The sequence below is a fragment of the Parasteatoda tepidariorum genome, chromosome 1 (assembly GCF_982258835.1).
Source record: "Parasteatoda tepidariorum strain Cologne lab strain chromosome 1, Ptep-v5.0, whole genome shotgun sequence".
NCBI classification, from domain to species: Eukaryota; Metazoa; Arthropoda; class Arachnida; order Araneae; family Theridiidae; genus Parasteatoda; species Parasteatoda tepidariorum.
This window is the reverse complement of record NC_141755.1, coordinates 125,984,575-126,006,308: the sequence shown is the minus strand read 5'-3', so window position 1 is coordinate 126,006,308 and position 21,734 is coordinate 125,984,575. Positions and strand designations below refer to the sequence as shown.

At 29.3% G+C, this 21,734-nt stretch overlaps 1 protein-coding gene across 1 annotated transcript in view; it reads left to right on the top strand.

The window, feature by feature from the left end:
- Positions 1-14,921: 14,921 nt before the first annotated feature.
- The window catches only part of LOC107445532 (protein O-linked-mannose beta-1,2-N-acetylglucosaminyltransferase 1), a 128,186-nt gene continuing 121,373 nt past the window's right edge, over positions 14,922-21,734 (top strand). The window contains exon 1 of the mRNA XM_043050135.3: positions 14,922-15,127. The gene's annotated coding sequence lies outside the window, so the exon portion shown is untranslated. The remainder of the gene's footprint in view (positions 15,128-21,734) is intronic.

The following is a 21,734-nucleotide window of genomic DNA, read 5'->3' as shown; positions in this document are numbered from 1 at the left end:
GAATTGTTTTCAAAAATTGCTGTAGAAAAAGTATTTTTACTGTCAAAAAGTATTTCAACTGTCAGGAATTCAAAAAAAGAACGAAAGTATTTTGGCCTCTTTTGTGACGAGATTGAATGGATTCATAAGTATGAAGAAAAGATGCACTCCTCGATTCCGCAGCTATTTCCGGCTTCTTTCTGTTCGAAGATCCATTATTCCTTTTGTTCACTTTCCATTACAACCAATCAAGTTCCAATCGGAGGAAGTATTTGGGAAAGAGGTAGACTTTTAAGTTTTTATTTCTCTGTTTGGCCTTTTATTTAAATGTGAAAGTATCGTTCCTTGAAATGACCGAAGGGCATTTTACATTCAAAGTGCTTACCCTAAAAATATATTATAATTATTTTGGTGCATTCATTCAACCCATGTTTATAATACCATTCATGCCATATGGAGAAAAAAATCATTTTTCTAATAATACCAATATTTATGAAGATATTTAAGCCGCAACAGAAACAACAATGTATAATAAACATTCAGAATATTTTTGTCTCAACAACTATTTTAACAGTATGAAAACAACAATGTATAACAACTATAGTGTTATATTTTACTTCACCGCGCATGGAAATATCAGTGTATCCACACTACTCTATAGTTAGCTAAATTTAATGTTTTTAGCGAAAATTCGAAAATACAATCTGGAGATCCCCTGTAAAAATTTGCATTTAAGGATGTATTTAGTTTATAATCTCTACTAAAACAAATTACTTCTTTTGACTGCTCTTCACACTATTGCTTTTCCTTTGGCTATACTAATACAATATTAGAAAGCACTTCTTTTTGCGGATATAATCGTGTGAGCTGTTATATCTTTTATTTTCCCTATTTTTATAATTTTTTTTCTTTTTTTCGGAAATTTTTTTCTTTGTATTTTTATTATTATTTATTTCTATTTTTTCATTGTTCTGTCATTTTTCCACGTTTTCTTTACATTTTGAACTTTATATATATTCTCTCGCTATTCCATAAAACCAATAAATACCTTAAAAAAAAACAACACAAGCAGGCTTAATGTCGTATTATTTGTTTTAAATCGTTCCCCTATCACACAACTGTAAAAGAACATTTATTTCTGGAAAAGTTCGGTTAGCTGAGATTAAAACTTAATCTGACTTTAGAGAATAGCGCAACCGAAACAAAAGCCAGCATTAAAACTGTTTTAAAATTAATAATTTCCCCGGCAGCGGTAATCTTACGAAAAGAGACAGAACAAAAAAAAAGGGGGGGGGGCGAGTGCTTTGTTGCAAATGAGTTTGAATAATGAGTGAGAAATTCATTGTGGTAGTTTAAATCGAAAGAGACAAGCGACTAGGGAAAGCCATTCGATTTGAGGAAGAGGTAAACACATCTATTGCTGCTAAAGCAATTATTTGTCTTCTTTCAAAAATCAAAATGGAGGAACTTATTTTAACTAGGAAACTTGTTTCATGGCTGATTTATCAATCTCATATAAGTCAAGAAAAATGTATAGGGTAATTCTTTTTTCAAAAACATGAAAAGCACTTGGTTCGATATTAACGGAATCTTACATTTGTTATCCTCCAGACTGGATTACGCAGATCATTTAAATCAGTTCTTTAATTTCGTTTATACGCTATTTTAACATATTTGGTACTCATCCAAAATTTTTTTTTTTTAAATGAAAGAATGTTCCCTTTCAGGCAATTCTTTTGTTAAGTTTATAGATAGGTATAAATTTTACCGCAGAAACATAAAATCAAATTTCATGAATTTAAAAATGAATCGGATGCACCGATTCCATCAAATTTCTTCAATAATGGAGGCTTCTTGAACCACCAAAACTCAGTATTGCAAATGAATAAAAAGAAGGCGAATAAAAAGATTTTGAAAATAATAAATCGGAAATCTAGAAGCCCGATAACTCATGTAACTGAAGAACATCATGTTTGGAAGAAGTACAGAAAAAAAGGTAAAAAAGAAGTCGAAATAGACTTCAAAGAAGACCTCCCCATGACGTCAGCTATTCTTTATCAGCAACATGGCAGCTTCTCTACATAAGTTAGAATAACGATAAGTTAATGAAAGAGAGTGACTTAACAGAACTGTTTCTAATGAGTTCTACTTCCTTTACTTATTTGATTATGTATTTTATTGTAACTGTGATATAGTTTTGTTTTGTGCAACTTTGATGCATAGCATTTTGGTTATTGCCTGCCTCTGTGTGAAAAGTCTCTGTATAAATATAGAGTGAAAGACATCTTTGTGACAGAATCTAGAATGTGTCACTTAAGAGAATTTATACTTGACGGGTTAAGTGACTCGAAATAGAACGGAAAGAACTAACATTTTTCAACAACCAATCAGGATCGAGATACCCACACATCCCATTCCAAGTCGCCGAAAATTCTAAAAAAAAAAAAAGGAAAAAAGAAAATGCCAACAAATTTATGAAGTATGATAAAATTGAGAAAAAGCGCATTTGAAAGCTTTCATCATATTTCTTAGATTAGTAAGAAAATTTTTAGTTGATTATCTCATAAAATAAAAACACAAGAAAAATCAATGATAAAACGAGTCTTGCAGGGGAAACAAATTGCAAACGAATGTTATATTCAAAATATTCAATGACTAAATCCATGGACCAGAACTTCGAGAAAGAAATACAAATCATACTGCCAAAGGAAAAAAAAAATATTTATCATCCAAAGAAAAGGGGGGGAAAGATAAGGGCATATGGTTGATTAATATAATATCTTACTTTGATAATTTATAAAATTGATTTATTTAAGGAATAGGATGGCTAAATGAGATTTTTATTTATATTATTAAAATTTTATTGTGTTGGATTGCAAAATTTCTATGGAAGAGATAGAGTGACCATCAAGGTAGGTACTTTATTTACGTCTGCTTACGTTTAGAGCTGCACAATGGGCTATTGGCGACGGTCTGGGAAACATCCCGGAGGATGATCCATGCCATCGCAATTTCGATCTTCTGCAGAGGAAATGGCTCCCCTGATTGGGTGGCCTGACGACCTGCGCGAGAAGTTGAGCACTTTACGGTATAGAACAGTTTAACGAGGATCGACACCGCGTATCCTCGGTCCCTACGCAGGTTGATTGAAGTGCTCACACGCCCGCATACTGACAGCAACCAGTGATATTTGACTTCGGTATTTGAAAAAAAAGACAAACATTTAAAAAATTCCAACTATGTCAAATATTGAAAAGATAAGCTTCGAAAAAATCCATATTAAGGAAAGGATCACTTCGCTTCTTAGGGAATATTTATTAATGTTTCGATTAAAATTTCCGTCTTGGGAAGTTAAAAAAAAAGGGACATTTGTTGTTAACTTCTGTGTAGAGAAACTTTAGTTTATCAAGGATGGGATGCCTGCAAGTGACGCGTAGTGTGGGTATCCTGATTGGTTGTTGAAAGTTTACATTAGTAACTGCTCTTTCCATTATACTTCGAGCAAGCTAAACCTGTCAATTCTCTTAAATGACTCATTCTATATTCTTTCACAAAGATTCTTTCCCTCTATATTCTTTACTTAACACAAAGACAGGCAGGAAGCCATGTAGAATATAATCGAAGTACACAGAGCAAAAAGAAAACAATAATAATATAAGATTACAATAAAATACATAAATCTAAATTAAGCAAAAGACATACATGAAAAATAATTATATTTTAACAAATTCCATGTTCGATACGGCTCGATATTTAATTAATTTAACACTCTAACTTACATGGAGCTCAACTTCAACACGCCATTTTGCTTAGAAGCGATCAGCTGGCTCTGGGTATTGTGATCTTCTTCCTGAAGTGAGAGTACCTAATTATGAAACAAATTCTGTAGTATTGAAGTCACTATTTCCAACACTTTTACTGCAATATGCTAAAAAATAGTTTTTCAAAAAGTAAACTTTTATTTAGGGTCGTTGCTTTTGCAAGCAGTTCACCATAGCGATAATAAATAAAAACTTGTCTAAGCAGGAAAAACGCAAATAAATCCTTATTTGAAGTAAAAATTGCCTTTTTTCTTTTCGCCAAAGTTCAACAGCTCACACAAATAAACTCGTTTTTCAATGTAAACTATTAAATTGCATCATTATTTAAAATATTCGTATTTCAAGTTAGAAATACTATTACTTTCACACGCATCCTCTTCTCCCCCAAAACAATGATCATTTATCCATTGTTCCATCACTTTGACCTCTTCTACAAGAGAGAGAGAGAGAAAAGTTATGTCTGGGAAATGTGGAGAGCGAAAAACCTCTGACACTATCGTGTGAGAGAGAAGCACTTTCGTTTTTATTTTAAGTAAGATTCGATTGTTTAAGTCAAAGTTTTCAAACATTCACGAAAAGGAAAGTAGGAAATATGATAGAACATTGACCGACTACTCTATGTTTGATTTTTATTTTATTTCCTTTATTCATTTAAATATTATGTATTCATTTAAACTTTCTGGAGCTATAGTAAAATGTTTATTTAATGAACAGTTTTTAAAATGGTGTCCGATAGTTTTTTTCAGTAAATAAAATTCTAATCAGTCATTTGGGGCGTAGTTTTGGGGAGGGTTTGGGGGACAAAGACCCCCTCCGAAATTATAAATTTCTTGATTAATGAGCTAATTTATCACGAAATTCATAATTTAAATAAGTAAGTAAGATGTAGACTTATAAAATTTTCTTTGTACATTCTTTTCATAATTTAAACATTTAGAATATATATATATTCAAGACTCAATTATTCCTTTCCCTTCATTATTGCAGACGCTATTTTAAGACTCGTACTAAATAATTCCTCAGAATAGGAACATTTTTTTTGCCCCCCTTATCTCGAGAATGGGAATTAAAATATTTTTCACATAATTTGTTTATCAACATAGAATTCCAGGCAAAAACTAATTTTTTATTATCTTATTTAATAATAGCCGAAAAAACTTAGCATTGTAAGACATGTCCATTTTTACATCATTTCATAGCATTTTTCTTTACTTGGCGAAATTTAAATTTTGAATAAATCGGGGAAATAGAATTTTTAAAAAGTCGTGTACATGAAATTCAATTTCTCAGGAACTATTTGAAGACTATTTGAAAATGAAAATGGATCAAAAATCATCATTGGGTCAAAAATTAATCAGGATGTTACGTTTTTATTTTAAAATTTCTTTTACGCTTTGTATACTTATTTTAATTATTTTCACTTTATGTGTTTAACTCTTTCCACAAATATGTTTTTGATCTTCAATAATTTTTAGAGGGGAATGACGAGGAGTAAAATCTTCTTTTTCTTCTCGTTTATTAAAGTATTTTCTAAACAATAAATAATACTTTTATTCAAAATATATTTGCATTTATATTTCTCCAGGAACATTTTATTAAATAAACTATTTTATTTAGAAATCTCTACAAATAGTTTCGTTTTAAACGGTGTCCATCTTTTAATTGTTGCCAACAATTTCATTACTATCCCTCCCTCTGCATTCGATTCCCTCCTGTATCCCGGATACGTTTGCTCTTGCGTTTTAAATCTATTCGTTGCTGCTGCATAGTTATTGGGCGTTCACTCAACTGAGACAAATGCGCTTTATATTAAAGCATTCGACAAAAATGGGCATATTTGAAATATGTTTCTCTTTTTCTTTTGGGGGATAGATGAATTTATTGTCCTTATAGTTTTAAAAGTTTTTAAAATTACCTCAAAATTCGGTCTTCCAGACCAGCGACCTTTTTAGTGGTGTGGACCTTTTTCTTACAGTTGTGGCCTATGTCACTGAATAGAAATTTCTTTTTCTCGACAATCGCTTTAGTAAATGTGCAAAATACACGCTTGATTTACTTTTTTATATTTGATCATTACACTTTGCCCGGTATTCCGTGCACAGTGCCATCATTCACCACACTGACGAATCCGTCCTAATCAGATATAAAAATATGGAATAAATACAGGGGGTCATTCAAAATGAATAGAGCTATTACAAAGAGCTATTAACTTTTTAATGAAAAATAATTTATTCATATGATTAACGTAGAGTGTAGATGAAACTTTCTTTGCGCATAAGGAGCATGTGCGATTTCATTAGTGAAAATGGCCCGAGCAGAGAAGCATTCTTGTTAGACTATAACAATTGTCGTTCTGTTATCTCAGTGCAGATACGATTTCATCCATGTTACAATCAAAACAATTGAAAGTCAGCACAAATGCTTCAATGGACTGCCGCCTTGTACATGTGATCGAGGGAAGTCACATCTATACAAAATTTTGAATTTCCTTCCACATTCCGTGTAAGTTTTATCGATACATTCATTAAATAGTTACTTTGTAATCGCTGTATTCATTTGGAGTAACCCTGTACTAAGGTAGAGATTTGGCATTCAGAATAGTGAATGATGAATCTTCCTGAATAAAGATTTATTCAGTAGTCAGAAATATTTTGATTCAAGAATAAATCATTCAATATTTCAAATCATTATTCGTTATTCATTAGTCAAGAATAACTGAATAATTTCACTACTCAACACAAATGAACACGGAATACTCTGAATACGATTGTGACAACTACAAATAAAATGTTCATGGTTATAAACTATGTATTCACGTAAGCACAATATATGTTTATACAATTATACATACAGTCGGTATATATATATATACATTGTACATACATTCGACATGCATACATTGTACACATGTACCTAAATACATTCAACATGTATTTATTGTAATTATGTGCATACATATATTAAACATACATGCTTTGTACATAAGTGCATAGAGTTTTATCCAATGAACATGTAAAATGCATGTATATGTAAAATGTATGTATATCTAAATATGATTACAATACAGTATGTACAATTTATGTAAGTTATCTGAATTTCAAAACGTTAATTATAACGACCACTTATAACAACCCAAGAAATTTAAGTGACTAAATCAAACGATATTTAAAATAAATTGTCAGCTTTAATTAATCTATATCATTTTAAAAATCTTTGAATCAAAAATCCGGTTCAAGTAATATTTTTATAAAATTTTTGACGAAATTTACTTTTATATTACATAATGCATAGTTCAGAGAAATATTTATACGGCAAAAAAAGCGCTTAGTTTTTTTTTTAGTTAAAATTATATTTAGGAATTTAAAATAAGATTATCGTTTGCTTTCAAAAACGATAAAAAATTGAGTTTTATAGATATTAGAACAAAACTTTAAAATGAATTTAAATACTTAAACTGTTATACTTTTGCTACTTTTTATCGCAACTAAGTATAAGAACTTATAAGACAATAATGTTACGCTGGACTAAGTTAAAATAACATAAAAATAAATATTTATACTTGTCTTTGTTTTATGGTTAAATTTTTTATATAAGACGTTTAAGAGCAAACGATGTTTTGCCGTGAAAAGACATAGCCTTGATGGGTAAAGAGTTGAACTTTCATACACACAATGTATATACATACATTGTAAATACATATATTTCTTGTGCGCATTTATACATTATATGCAATAACTTACATCAATACATTGTATATACATACATATAATGCAACTTACATGCATTGCTCGTACATTAATAAATTGTATTTATATACGTACGTTCATTCTACGTACGAAAAAATATGTTAACACATACAAACATACATACATAATATATACATACAAACTGAATTTATATATACAATTTATGCATTATTTTAAAAGTATTCAATTACCTTCAATCCCTATTGCAATGCAATCAAGCCCACTTGAAATTGTGATTACATCTAATCGTGTTGTGTATATATATATATATATATATATATATATTCAAATGAAGATAGAACAAAGGAAAATTACAACAAATAAAATAGAACACAGTAAGTAAAAATAACGTTTAAAAACAGAAAATAAAATATAAAGAAAAAACAGAATAATCTATAAAGCGAGTAGCGAAATCAAATGAACTTACATGAACGGGAAATTTTTCAAGAATGATTTAAAATATTTTCGTAACAAGATTGCCAGATTGCAAAATATGAAAACAAAAGCCCAAAGTGAGATGAAGGCGTATTGTTGTTGTTGTTGTTGTTCATTACGTCTCACTAGAGCTGCATAATGGGCTATTGGCGACGGTCTGGGAAACATCCCTGAGGATGATCCGAAGACATGCCATCACAATTTTGATCCTCTGCAGAGGGGTTGGCACCCCCGCTTCGGTAGCTCGACGACCTGCAGGCGAAGTCGAGCACTTTACGGTAGAATAGTTTAACGAGGACCAATACCGCACACCCTCGGTCACTACGCAGGCTGATCCAAGCGGTCACCCACCCACACACTGACCGTAGCCAGTGATGCTTGACTTCGGTGATCCGCTGGGAACCGTGTCTTAACGATCAGTCCACTGCGGGGTGATAAAAGCGTAACTTGAAGAGTTTTGTTTTAAAGTGCATTCTTACTGCATAACTGAAGTGTGTTTGATTTGCTAGTTACCAAGGATGGTTGTGCAACAAAATGGATGTGCGCAAGGCAAGGGCGCCGGCAGCGGGGTGCAAGAGGGTGCACTTGCACCCCCCTGGCTTTTTTTTTAAAACAATTAAAGAGATACAGAAAAATTTTGTTATAAATTTTTTTTATTAAACTTATTTTTGTGGAAAAGCAAATAATTAAGTAATTATTGATACATAACAATTAAAAAATTATTTAATCAAACAAGAATTGTAATCGTCTCGTTTGCTATCCAAATCTGTTTATAACTTTTTCAATGAATTCTGAGTCATCTTTGATTCTTTTCTTATGTACACTGAGCATTCACAAACTTGGCAGATATCTAAGCTATATTTTTAAATTTCATTTAATAAAATGTAAATAATATTATATTTTCTATTAGTTATTCAGTTTAACAAAGGTGTATAACACAAACTGACTTCTCACAACTGTAAAACTTCATCAACACAATAAATACCAATGTTAGGCGTGCACAAACACGTTAGTATACGAAACTACTGTTTGTAGTTATTTGTGTTTCAAAGTCAAGCTATGCCAGCGTGTTCGCCTGTGTGCGAAATTTGCAAGTACAAGAAATTCGTACATTTTTTTAAATATCTTGCTAACAATGAAGAAATGTATCTTGAAAAAATGAACAGATGAAAGTATATGTAATAACAAAACAAAATGTAATAGCAGAATATTTAAAATTTTTTTCGGGGGAGGGTAGTATGTTAGAGGGTTGCACCCCCCTTTATATTATTCTGCCGGCGCCCTTGGCGCAAGGTAATATTATGCTGGATAATTTAAAGAAGTTGACTATAAATAATTTCAGAAAATAAATATTTATTTAAGAAAAAAAAATATAAAATAGAAAAGAGAAAGAAGCATGAATTGCCTGCTTTGCACATAATTTTAGCCACGTTAGCCTAACGTAATTTAGCCTTAATTTTCTTCGTGTGTGTGTTTCTTTTTTGTATTTATTTATTATGCTGTATATACAGGTGGTTATCAAAATAATGGAAACACCCTAGATTTTGAAGGCTTGGGAATTGCTGTTTTTCCGTAAATGTTCTCTTTATGCAGGCATCTCCTAACTGTAATTGTTGACACTGGAGAATCCAAATGCTGATTGAGCTCTGCGGTCACTTTGGTTGCAGTTTTTTTTTCTTTTTAGATATTACTATCCGCTTCAATACCCGTCAGTCTCTTTCACTCAGCTTCTCCTTCCTTCCACTATTTTGCTTTGCTGAGCTTGTCTTTCCGCGCTAAGTGTATGCTGTCATGACTTTAGACACCGTACCTCTAGAAACGCCTAAAAGCTGGGATGTTTCGGTAACTGTTGCTCCAACTAGTCGGGCTCCTACAATTTGGCCTCTCTGAAAATCTGTGAGGTCACACATTTTACGCTTCTGACAAAAAATCAAAACGTAGACAACTCTGTTAAAGCTCTCTCATACCACCTAATATATGTACTTTTCATATTAAAAAAACTGGTAGATAAGATTATTTTTTAATGCTTATGAAGAGAATTCTTAAATGTCCCTTTTATCCACAAGTGTTTCCATTATTTTGATAATCACCTGTATATCACAATTACTTGATATTACCTGTAATTTTTCGATTATGATAACTTGTAGTTATGATTTCTTGTAATCTTACTTAATGATTACAAGTAGTCACGATGGTTTGGTATCCCAGGGCTTGATTATTTATAATTCTGATTATCTGTAACCACTTTTTGTAATGAGACCGCTAGTAATGAGAAATAATTATTTGTTACTGTGATTACTTGTAATCATGATCATTGCAAATAATTAATTACTAAGCAATCATTATCTATAATTAATTACATTTATAATCGATTACTGTAATCGACGCACAACTTGCATTGAAAACAACATAATACTTGCATTTTTCGCTAGTTATTCTAAATTTTAATCAGAAAAATTAGTCATGACTAATGAATTTATTCATCAATCATTATTCAAAAATTTTCATAAATTTGTATAATATGGAAATACATGGAATACGGAATAATATGGAAATACTGTGTAAATTTTGCGGGGCACTGATGAAAAGCGATGCAATTTGTTGCAGAGTATTGGATAGATACCACCCAGAGTTGTGCTTCGAAGCCTTTACGGATCGGCATGGTTCATGAATTTTAATTGCATTAACTAAATTCGCTGTCAAAATAACTTAATGACCGTTGTCACCATGTTTACATCCAATAATGTTCCAGTAATGAAATCGTGTTTTTTTTTATTTATTTGTTTGTTTTATAGACAAATATTTAAAATACGAAGAAAAGGCTTCAACATAAAAAGGTTATCGATTTTTGTCCCGACATTTAAATCAAGAAAATAAGCTCCGAACACTCTTTAAGTTATTGAATTTTTTCAAACGTTCCTCCAAAATTCTTTGTTAGACTAAACTCAGTTTAAATTGAGCCAATTAGTTACTATTTTTTTCCTTCTTTTTTTAACATTACGCTTAGCGCTTTGTAAGGTAGAAGACTTCAATGGTTTTATTTTTTTTTTATTTTTTTTTTCCTTTCTGCAACAAACGCAGAAAACTACCGACTCTAAAGATATGTGCCTTCAAAAAAATATCGCCAGACAGAAAAAAAAAAGGTAAAAGAAACATTCTGAAAACGATTTCGGTCGCACAAACACGTTCATTATTAAGGAAGCATGAGTGGCAACAAGTTGAGTAGCAAAATTGCTACGGTTTTCTGAAAACACAGAGACATTTAACGAGAGTTAATACTTCTGAGTTAGCGGGAATAAATACAAGCCGTCAACTCCTTAAACAATAATTAACTCCCCCACTTTTTTTTTTTCCGCATGACTCTCAGCATTTTTTCTACTCAGATAAAATGCTTTTTTGTGCAAATGGTTTTGTTTTCTGTATAAAAATACTCTTTGTATGCGTTGAAAAAAAAAGTGTTCTCATAATTAAGCGAAGTATGAAGTCTTTGTGTTCCCTATTTAGTTTAATACTTAGTTAATGTGATATGTTGTATACAAATACATACATTTTTGCACTTATTGAGGATTTGATTATTTCTAATCTTCGAAATTATATAATTTTTATAAATAATACCTTCTCCAAGGAACAAGTCTTGCTTCGTATAATCATGGCTATAAAATTAATTTTATTTATTTATTTATTTATTTAAATATTAAGAAAAGAGGTACGAAAAAAAGAATGATTTAAAATAAACTTATTTGAATGTTTCTGAAATATTTATATAAATACTACGTATAGTGAAATTAATAAGATTTATCCATCAAACGTGACTAAATTCTACAAATTTTTTTTAAATAAAATGAATATTAAATCTAGTGCATAAAAAAAATTAAGTTATCTTGATTTTAAAGCTATCAAATTTGATTATTACCATAAGCAAATCCAACTTGGTAAAATCCCTGGAAACAAACAATTAAAATTGGATTTGTTGCACGTGGTTAAAATACCAGACAACAGAACATTTATGTAAATAAATTCATTAATAATTTTAACGTACCATATAAACCTAATGATTTTGTATAAAAATTTAATCACATTAGTTGGATATGCATTGTTTGCAATCAAATTTTAAAAGAGTTTGTCTATTTGTTTTCGGACTACTGCAAATTCTTTTAATTATTTATTTGAATAACACTAGCATTTAAATAAATGTTTTTAAGAAACATGAAGAAATATTTGTAATTTATATTAAGCTTAAAGTTAATATATATATCGTTTATATAAGCAATGTTAAATATTTTCTTCTTTTTTTAATATTTTTTTTAAATTTTTAATACTTCTTTTTTTAATACGTCTTTTCAATACAATCCAAAAAGTTAAAATTAATTTTATCATTATAATTATAAGTAATCGCATATAATAAAAATGTAATCTAAATTGATTTTCCGTATGCAAATCCGATTCGGGCATATCCGTGGATTAAAAATGTTCAAATATTTAATTCAGTTTTCTTCAATAAATAGTATGTAATTTTCTAAATGTAATCGAAATTAAATTTTTAAAATTCGACCTTTTATTCATTACAAACATTGAATAATAAATTTTGTAAAGTATATAAGAGCTGGCGCAAATCCAGTTCCATCCAAGGTCATATCAAATGCGATTCTGTATTTCAGCAAGAACGTGCATTCAAAAAGATATACCTATCTATTTATGCTTTAGTTTCATCTTTTGTAATCTGGCAATTTAATTATCAAAATATTTTTAATCCGCCAGTAAGCACGTGGACGCTCCTCGTTTTATATAGTACTATTCCTATTCTGTGTTTTATTTCGTAATTTTGTTGAATCTTATTGTATTTTTGTCTTAAAATATTTAATTTTCGTATCTATTTTTTGGTGCTCCTCACACTATTGTATTGATATATTTTGCTTTGACTATATTAATACAATATTCGAAAGCACTCTTTTGCAGACGTAATCGTGTGAGCTGAGTTGACGATAAGATTATATAGTTTCATTGTTTTGTGTTCTGACTTTTTGTTTTTAATTTTAAAAATGTTAATTATTTTTTCATACAAATTTTTTTTTAAAAATGTTTTTCCTTTTTTTTTCATTGTTATACTTTTAGTTTTATCTTTTATTATATCTATACTTTTAAACATCGAATAAGGTGTTTACGGGATATTCCATACTTTTGGAGCATATAATATGTGGGTAATAACAATAAAATAAAAACTGTCCCATATGAATTAATAAGGAATAGAAATAAAGGAAAATTATACTCTCATGATCAAAAAATGAGTTGATAAGGAAGATAAGAATTATTATTACATTACTTCTGTTGTAGCTCATCGAAGATGTACTCATTAAAAACTTGCAGATTATTTTCTTTTTACATTTATATAATTAATTTAAAATAAAAAATTTTTTTTTGCTTAATTTTTCGCTTTTTTATTATTATTTTTAAACACTTGAGATTAATGAGGGCAATACTAAGAATAACTATATATATATATATATATATATATATATATATATATATATATATATATATATATATATATTATTAATCAGGTATTCAATAAATTAAATTGGGAAGTTATTCTATAAATGGTCTATTAAATTCCTTTTTAATAAATTATTATTGCTACAAATATTTTTTATTCAGTTGATTTTTTTACTGTATTTTTTATAATATTGAATGAAATTTTTGCTTGGAAGGGAGAAAACATTAATAATTTTTTTAATGTGCATTTATTATTTAACTCTTTATACACACATTAAATGTCTGGATTTTACCTCGAACGAGATTTTTTTCAGAACCTCTTAACTTTTTGGACTTAGAGGAGGTTTATAATTTAAACTAACTTTTGTAGACCACTGTAATAAATTATTATTTATTCATTTTTATCGACTCTTAAACTTTGGGTTGCCCCTCCCATCAAATTGTATTTGCCCCGATGAAACACTATTTCTACTTAGAATTTCAAATAATAAGATTAATGTAGGACAAGATGGCAGTTTTTGTGGAAAAATATTCATACTTCTTGATGAATGGAGTTTTTTTTTTATATCAAATTTGCTACGCATATTTTTTTAATTGCACTAATCAGTATTTTCCTTATGTCATTTAAATTTATCAGCTACCAATGTATGTGTTTATTGATAATGCGTGTAATATTATTGTTTTCCATATTTATCATTGATGATAATAAGCACACCATCCTATTCAATAATTATCGTAATCGATACTGTTCGCAATTGTACAACTTTAACATATATTATGATACAATAATGATTGCAATGCTAACGCTGTCGACGATTACCGTATATATATATATATATATATATATATATATATATATATATATATATATATATATATATATATATATATATATATATATATATATATATATATATATCATAATCGTAGGGTATTCACGATGTCTTTATCACGAGGCTTAAATATTGATTTCTTTGATAGTTTTAATAACCATATATTGGACATTAATCGATAACAACTATTTAATTCCATTTTAATCGATTTTTCCCTTTTCTACCATTCGCAGTTTATATCATTTGCCTTCTTATCATTCTTGATGGAGAACCCCTAAATCCCCAGCACAGGAGTTTAGTTCCGTTCCATTAAACTTCCTTTATCATTCCAAAATGTCCTTTCAACAAGATTTTCAAAAACGTCAACGCTACATAACTAATTATTCAGAAGGAAAAACCGCTTTTCAAACTTATGAATGACTTCATGTGCTACTATATAAAACATAAAAATGAATCATTTCTTTTTTCTACTAAAAACTTTTTATTGAAAAATAAAGTTCGGCCGCAGGTGCGCTGCGCGTTCCGCTTCGCTGAGTGACACACACAATATGGCGGTTAGATATCTCGCGTCATTACTCTTTAGGCCGCGAGGGGGCGCTGATATGCCACCTGAGCTTGGAACACTGATATCGTCTGCCAGCATTTCCGATCGGGGAAGTTTCGTTTTCTTTTTAAATTTTATTTTCTCCCGTGGCTAAAGTGAGGTGCAAGTTTGTTTCCCAGCAGTTCAAAGGTGCTCAGAGAGGAATTCTTTTTTCTTTTCCGAAATGGAAAATTAATTTGGCTCACACCGGAGAAAAGGAGAGCTTCTGGCGGGAAAGAGGTAAAACTTTTCGATAATATTTTAGCTCCGAGGAAACTTGTTTGCAGGGTCCATTTTTCATTTAGTATAGAACATTGTAAACTAAGAATTTCGATGACCCTTTGATAAAAAATAAAAACTATTTCTTCTTTAAAAACTTTATTTATTTATTTTTTAATATAAATTTATATTTTTATTGAATTTAATTTTAAGTAAAGAAATATCATTAAAAAATATTCAATCATTTTTTCTTCTTCCTAAATTTGAAGTAAATATATTTTTAGACACTTAAAATCTGAGACAAGATATATGTATATTTGTTTACAATAATATATTTATTAGTATTGACTTTGGTATTTTTGGATTGACTTGGGCCAATGTTAAAATCGATCGATCTTTGACATTTATTCACTTATTAGGTTTTTTCTAATTTTATTTGAACTGAAAGAAATGCTCATTTTATATTTCACAAAATAAAACCACGTACATAATTTATTACTATTATCAGTGTTAATATAATGGATGTCTCAAATAATTGCTTTTTCTAATTAATTTAGATGTAGCATCCTCCGCAAGCTTTTCGTAAAATCTACTTATTATTTAACTATGCACAAATCAACAAAAGTCATAGAAAATAATTTTACTCTAATGTACACAAATCATTTCAAAACAGTTTGAAGCTAAAATTATTGAATACATTCAAGTAATTATGTTCCTTACTCGATTCTTAAAGAATTTTTGAGACTTTTAATAGCGTTTTCTTTATATAAATAGTGTACAGAGTTACTCTTACTACATAAATTAGATGAAGAAGAGCAATATATATTAAAAAACTACAATTTAAAGAAATAATATACTATAACAAATACTATACCAAATTTGATTTATTTTATTTCGAAATATTTAACTTATAAGTTTTCAGCAAATCGTGGAAAATTTTCTTTGAAGTATTTCTGTCAAAACTGAAAATGTAAAAAGTTATCTAGAAAAAGCATTTCCCTACAGCTTGATTTAAATCATCATCATAATTATTTAATGCCATTTGAAATAGTCATTATATCATCAACTTAAATTATCGCCATAATTATTCATATTCAATTTAAATAAATCATCAAAAGTGCTTATCTTCACCTTAAATTATCATAATAATTTATTGCTTTTTAAAAAAAAAATAACTATAATTATTTATAATGAACCAGAATTATAATCATGGTCCTTTTGCTCCTTGATTTTATCTGCTTTGAATTCTGAAACTTTTAATGAAGGGAAATATTATGAGCATTTGGGAAGTATTTTAAAAATGGCTCTCATATACACATTGCTTCCCCAGTAAATCACCGCAAAAAGAAACATAATTCAATGTATTGCTATAAATAAAAGTATATTTAAATGTTCTTCAAATGAATTCACGGAAGAAATCTTGTTTTCAAGGCCTTTAAGACTGCAAAAACCAACGGGCGAAAAATGGACTCTGTGATCCTCACTTTTTTATACGCGAAGGTAACACACAGCCGTGGAATAGTTTTGTGTTGTGGCTGAGATCAGTTTTGCAATTCCTTATAAATGATTTTCTTTCTTTTCATCATTCAAAACAGATTTTCGGTGAGAACTCAAAAAGCTTTTTAACATCTTATAAGAATTGTTCTTTATTTAAACGTTCCTGTTAATGAGTCTTTTTATAAATTTTTGAGAGTGATCGACGTAAGAACTTCACCGAACATGCTTAGTATTCGAAAAAGAAATTAAATTACAAAATTCCTATTTGAGTTGAATATTGAAAAAGACGTTTCTTCTTCTTCTATTTATTTATTTTTTTTAACCCTTTCTTTCCTTGACAGACCCTTTTTTCGAGTTGCGTCCTGGATAACCGACAAAAACCTCCGCCCAAGTTGGACGGCGAATGCCGCTGATTCTCACCTTTTACCGCTTGGGAAACGGTGCGCAGAAACCGACGGTTCTTTTCACCCGACTGTTTTATTTATTTATACCAATCTATTTCGAACACTTCTCTATGGTCTGATTTATTGAAAAATCAATTATTTTAAAATGATATTATACATTTTAATAAAGAAAGTGAAAAAATAAATAAATAAACAAAACGTGAAATGCGTTGGTAAGCTCAAATAGATTCATGAACTAGTTCTTTTTCATAGAAAAGAAAAAATACGATTTTTGGTTTTTAAAATTGTTTCAGGTAACGATTGAAACAAATATGGATGAAATTATTGAAGTTTATTAAAGTTAAGAATTCTTTCTCCGATTCTGAAGTTTTAAAATGTAATGAAGCTTCGAATTAATTAGGCTTTAATTTTTCATTTTTTTATTCATAAAAATATAGCATATTCGATAATTCATTTAAAAACTAAGCATATTCCATAACGAGAGGTTTTAATACTTAGTGTGTTTTTTTTTTTTTTTTTTTTTAGTATCGACTCACTATTGTATGTTTTTAAAATAATTTTTTTTCATATTCTTTTATTTGGTATGAAATACAAGGAAAAAGGTTTAAAAGAAAAGTTATGAACATCAGCTTTTGAGAATGAAAAAAGTAAGCTTTTCCAAATTTATAATTCGATCCAACAATTGTATGTATGTGCAATTATCGAGTGGAATTATTAAATAAATTAGAAAAAATTAACTCGCTTCATTTTATAATTAGCGAACAATGAGTAGTTGATAAACAGCTGAGAATGTAATGGAGGACCGTCTCAATGTCCCAGCATGCTGTTTAAATCGAACTACAAAAAATTCAAGTATAAAAAATTAATCATTTTAAGATATCTACAGTCCCTGGCCAAATTAGTAAGATTCTGTGTAATTATCAGGTGATAGCTTTATTGTTTTTACGCGACTGAAACCGGTTTGCACTTGTTTACGTTAGTGTATCAATTGATTAAATAAGACACTATATCACATAAATTCGACGATTGGATAAATTAGATGATATAAATACAGAATGTTTATTATATCAGCTATTATAATAATTATGTTAAAACATGTTTGAAACGACATCAAGAGACAAAAATTGCCTGTATTTAGAGTTGTGCTACAAAAAGGTGTTTCTATAAAACTAACACATCAATTAATATTTCATTTCATTTTACAATCTTCGTTGAACAGCCATTTTGGGTGGACGACAACTCATGTTTAACTCCTTGTCATTTTAAATTTGATCCAGAAGACAAGGGAACTCCTATATCAAGTATTGGGAGAAATTAGACGGAACTAACCTTCATTTGCGTTACATGGAGAGGAAAACCACGAAAACCTCCCACGGTTAGCCAGACATCGAGGGGATTCTAACCGTCTACCACTGAGGATATTTTGCGTCAGCACTGTGGTCTTTTCGAAGCGTATCGACCCAGTTCACCTCATTGTAAAGCTCTATCCCCTGAGCCATCCCGGCTGCTTATCCATTAATAATGGAAAAATAAGTTATTATAATGAGTTTAGAAGAAGCGTAAAAAAATCGCCTTACTGATGCTTTATATATTTTGGTACTGTCATTTAGGGTGCTGCTTTAAAAGGTGGTAATACATTTATTTACGCATCTCTGTGGCTAATTCATGAACAGCCTATCTTTACCACGAAACATGTTTTTCTTCATCTAATAACGCAAATCCACCGGCAATAAGGGTACACGTAATAAAAAGTGTCGGTCATCATTTACTTGCAATGAATGGGTATTAAAAGAGTTTCTTTTTTATTTATACGCTAACAATAACTTGATTTCACGACAGTTTTTTTTTTCTTTTTGATTGCTCAAGAAAGGATGCTTACTAAAAGCGTGCAAATTGATACATTCATCACACATGACGTAGGCCTTTAGTGTTATAAATACTCGGCATTAAAATTTTAAAGCACTCATGATTTACAGTATTCGGTATGTTATTTTATAAAATGTTGCTCGGATGCTAACATTATTTTATTTTAGAAAGTATGACAGAAAGTCATCGGTAAATAGCCATTTTATGGAGAGACTCTTCTTTCCATATTCTACACACATAATGTTATTCATATAAGTTTAGGTAAAACATTTTGTTAATTAAAGGAAATGTTAAATAATCAACGAAGTTGGGAACACCGGAAGTAATCGAGTTATCCTAATAACAAATCTTTCCTTTCTGAACATTCGATTCAATCTAAATTAAATGTATCACTTTATTCTGAATATACCTGTATCTCACAAAAACTGAAATGAAAAAACTCTTTGACATTCTAGGTGATCTCTTTAAAATGCATGAACTAATAAAATATACTTTTTGTCTCTGCAGATAATGTGTTAAAACAAACGCTATGAAGATGAGCCAAATCCAATTTTCAATAAATTTCTTTATTCTTACAATCATTTGTAGAACTCTGCATTAATAATCTTTGCAAACTACAGTCTATTTAACGAACTCTCATTTCTCTCTCTCGAGAAACCAAGAACATTTTGGAAATTTCTTCGTAAAATAACTTTCTATTAATGAATTTCTTTCTTATAATGAATTTCTTTCTATTATTAATATGATATTTCTATAAATAATTGTCTATTGAATGAACCTTTCTTTACTATCCCTATTTCACAAAATATTTTTGAAGCTTGTTAACGCATTTTATGGAGGAAATGACCTTGAATTGATTTTCGCAGCTACTTAACTTTTAGAGAAAGCGGTAAAATTCCTTTTTGTTTGCATTTCATACAGGAATACATGCCAAACATCAATTTAAGCGAAAGCATAGCAGAAATTTCCAAAGCATGGAACTATGATGCTACAGATCTTACTATTCACAACAGTTTTGCTAACGCTGTATTCTTAGGGCCGGGGAAAGTGCGGAGGATGCTATTTCTTTATAAAAGTGTGGGTACAGCTGAGAGAAAACCACGAAATTAGTGACGATTTTATTGTTTCTGAAGCTGCAACCGCAGACACATTAACTGAATCTGATATTTTACACAGTGTGAAAACAATACAGTAATAAACTGTGACAGAAATCACCAAGCCTTCTTCATAGGATGAAATGTTGAAACAAAATAATTGACAAGATGTATCAATTGCTTTTCCAATTATGTCGAGTGATTATCAATTTAAAACTTGTTTAGTGTTGTTTCTGTTGAACGAATTTTCCATAGAACGAACTTTTTAGCGAGATTTAGCGACTTCCTTATATACAGGTTCGACTGAAGAGGCAATCAGACGTGGAAAAACACGATTCGTTATCGACTTGAAATAACACACAATATTTTTTTAACACTCAATTCGTATAATCTATCTATTTGAATAAAGAAATGTTATCTATAATTATTAAAGAAACATATATTAATTAGAATTCCCCAATAATCAAAATTGCAGTGAAGGGTATTTTTATAATCACAGTAATAACTGAGAAGAACATCTTTTAGTTTAAAAAAGGGAATGTTACCCTGGAATTCAAATATCGCAAGTGAATAAAGTTTTTTATTTGTTTAATAAATTATGAAATAGGTTGATTATTAGTGATAAACCATGAAAAACATTTTTAAATAATTGTTAATAATTTTACTTCAAGGGTTAGAAAAAATGAGGCCAAGTTTAAATAAGTATGTATTAAACCCATAAGTATTTGCTCTAATTTTAATAGGATTTTTATGACTGAAAATTAAGAAAGAAAACTGTACATTTTAATTTTTAACCTCTAACAGAAGGCTAATTTTTTAATGATAATATTATTATTTAAATTATTAAGTTTAAAATTCAAAATCTCCAAAATTCTTTTGAAGTTGCTTAACTTCTTGATCAGTTTTAGAAAAATTTGTTGAATTGTTACTGTTATTTAAATTTTTCTTATCATTAAAAATAAAGTTTTTAAAGCAATAGTACAAACAGCCCATTTACGTTCTGTTAACATACCTCCTAAAGGCAAAGAGTCATCTTACAAATACAATTGAACAAATTTGTATCGCAAAAATATTTTATTCATTATTGTAATGTTTTCAAAATGCATCTCTTATAGTATATATATATATATATATATATATATATATATATATATATGTTTTCAAAATGCATTTCTTATAGTATATATATATATATATATATGTTTTCAAAATGCATTTCTTATATATATATATATATATATATATATATATATATATATATATATATATATATATATATATATATATATATATATATATATATATATATATATATCGTATAATGTTAAAAATATTATATATTAAATATAACCCATAAATAGAGCATTTATCTAACATGTGATCATTTAAAACCTTTCCCACAAAGAAAGTAATAATATTGATCTAATTAACTCAGAAAATGTGATGATGTGTCTTTAGTAGCTTGGGAAATTGATCAGTCCCACGTTACTAAGACCTATTAATGTTTAAATATATTGTTCAGAAAGATATAAAAACCCTCGTTTCAAGGTCAAATGTGCTCTTCTCTATCTATCCACCAACATGCAATGTTCTCATTTGTGGGCTTCTGTCCCTAACTTTAATAAAATTATATGATTCCTGAATTTTCCTGTATCTTTTTCAAGAAGCACCGGCCACACTACGAACTTACAATGTTTATGCTTTCAAAGCGTAACATAAGTATAGAGGTAACCTGCATTCAGCATGATGCTATTCCCCGCGGACAAT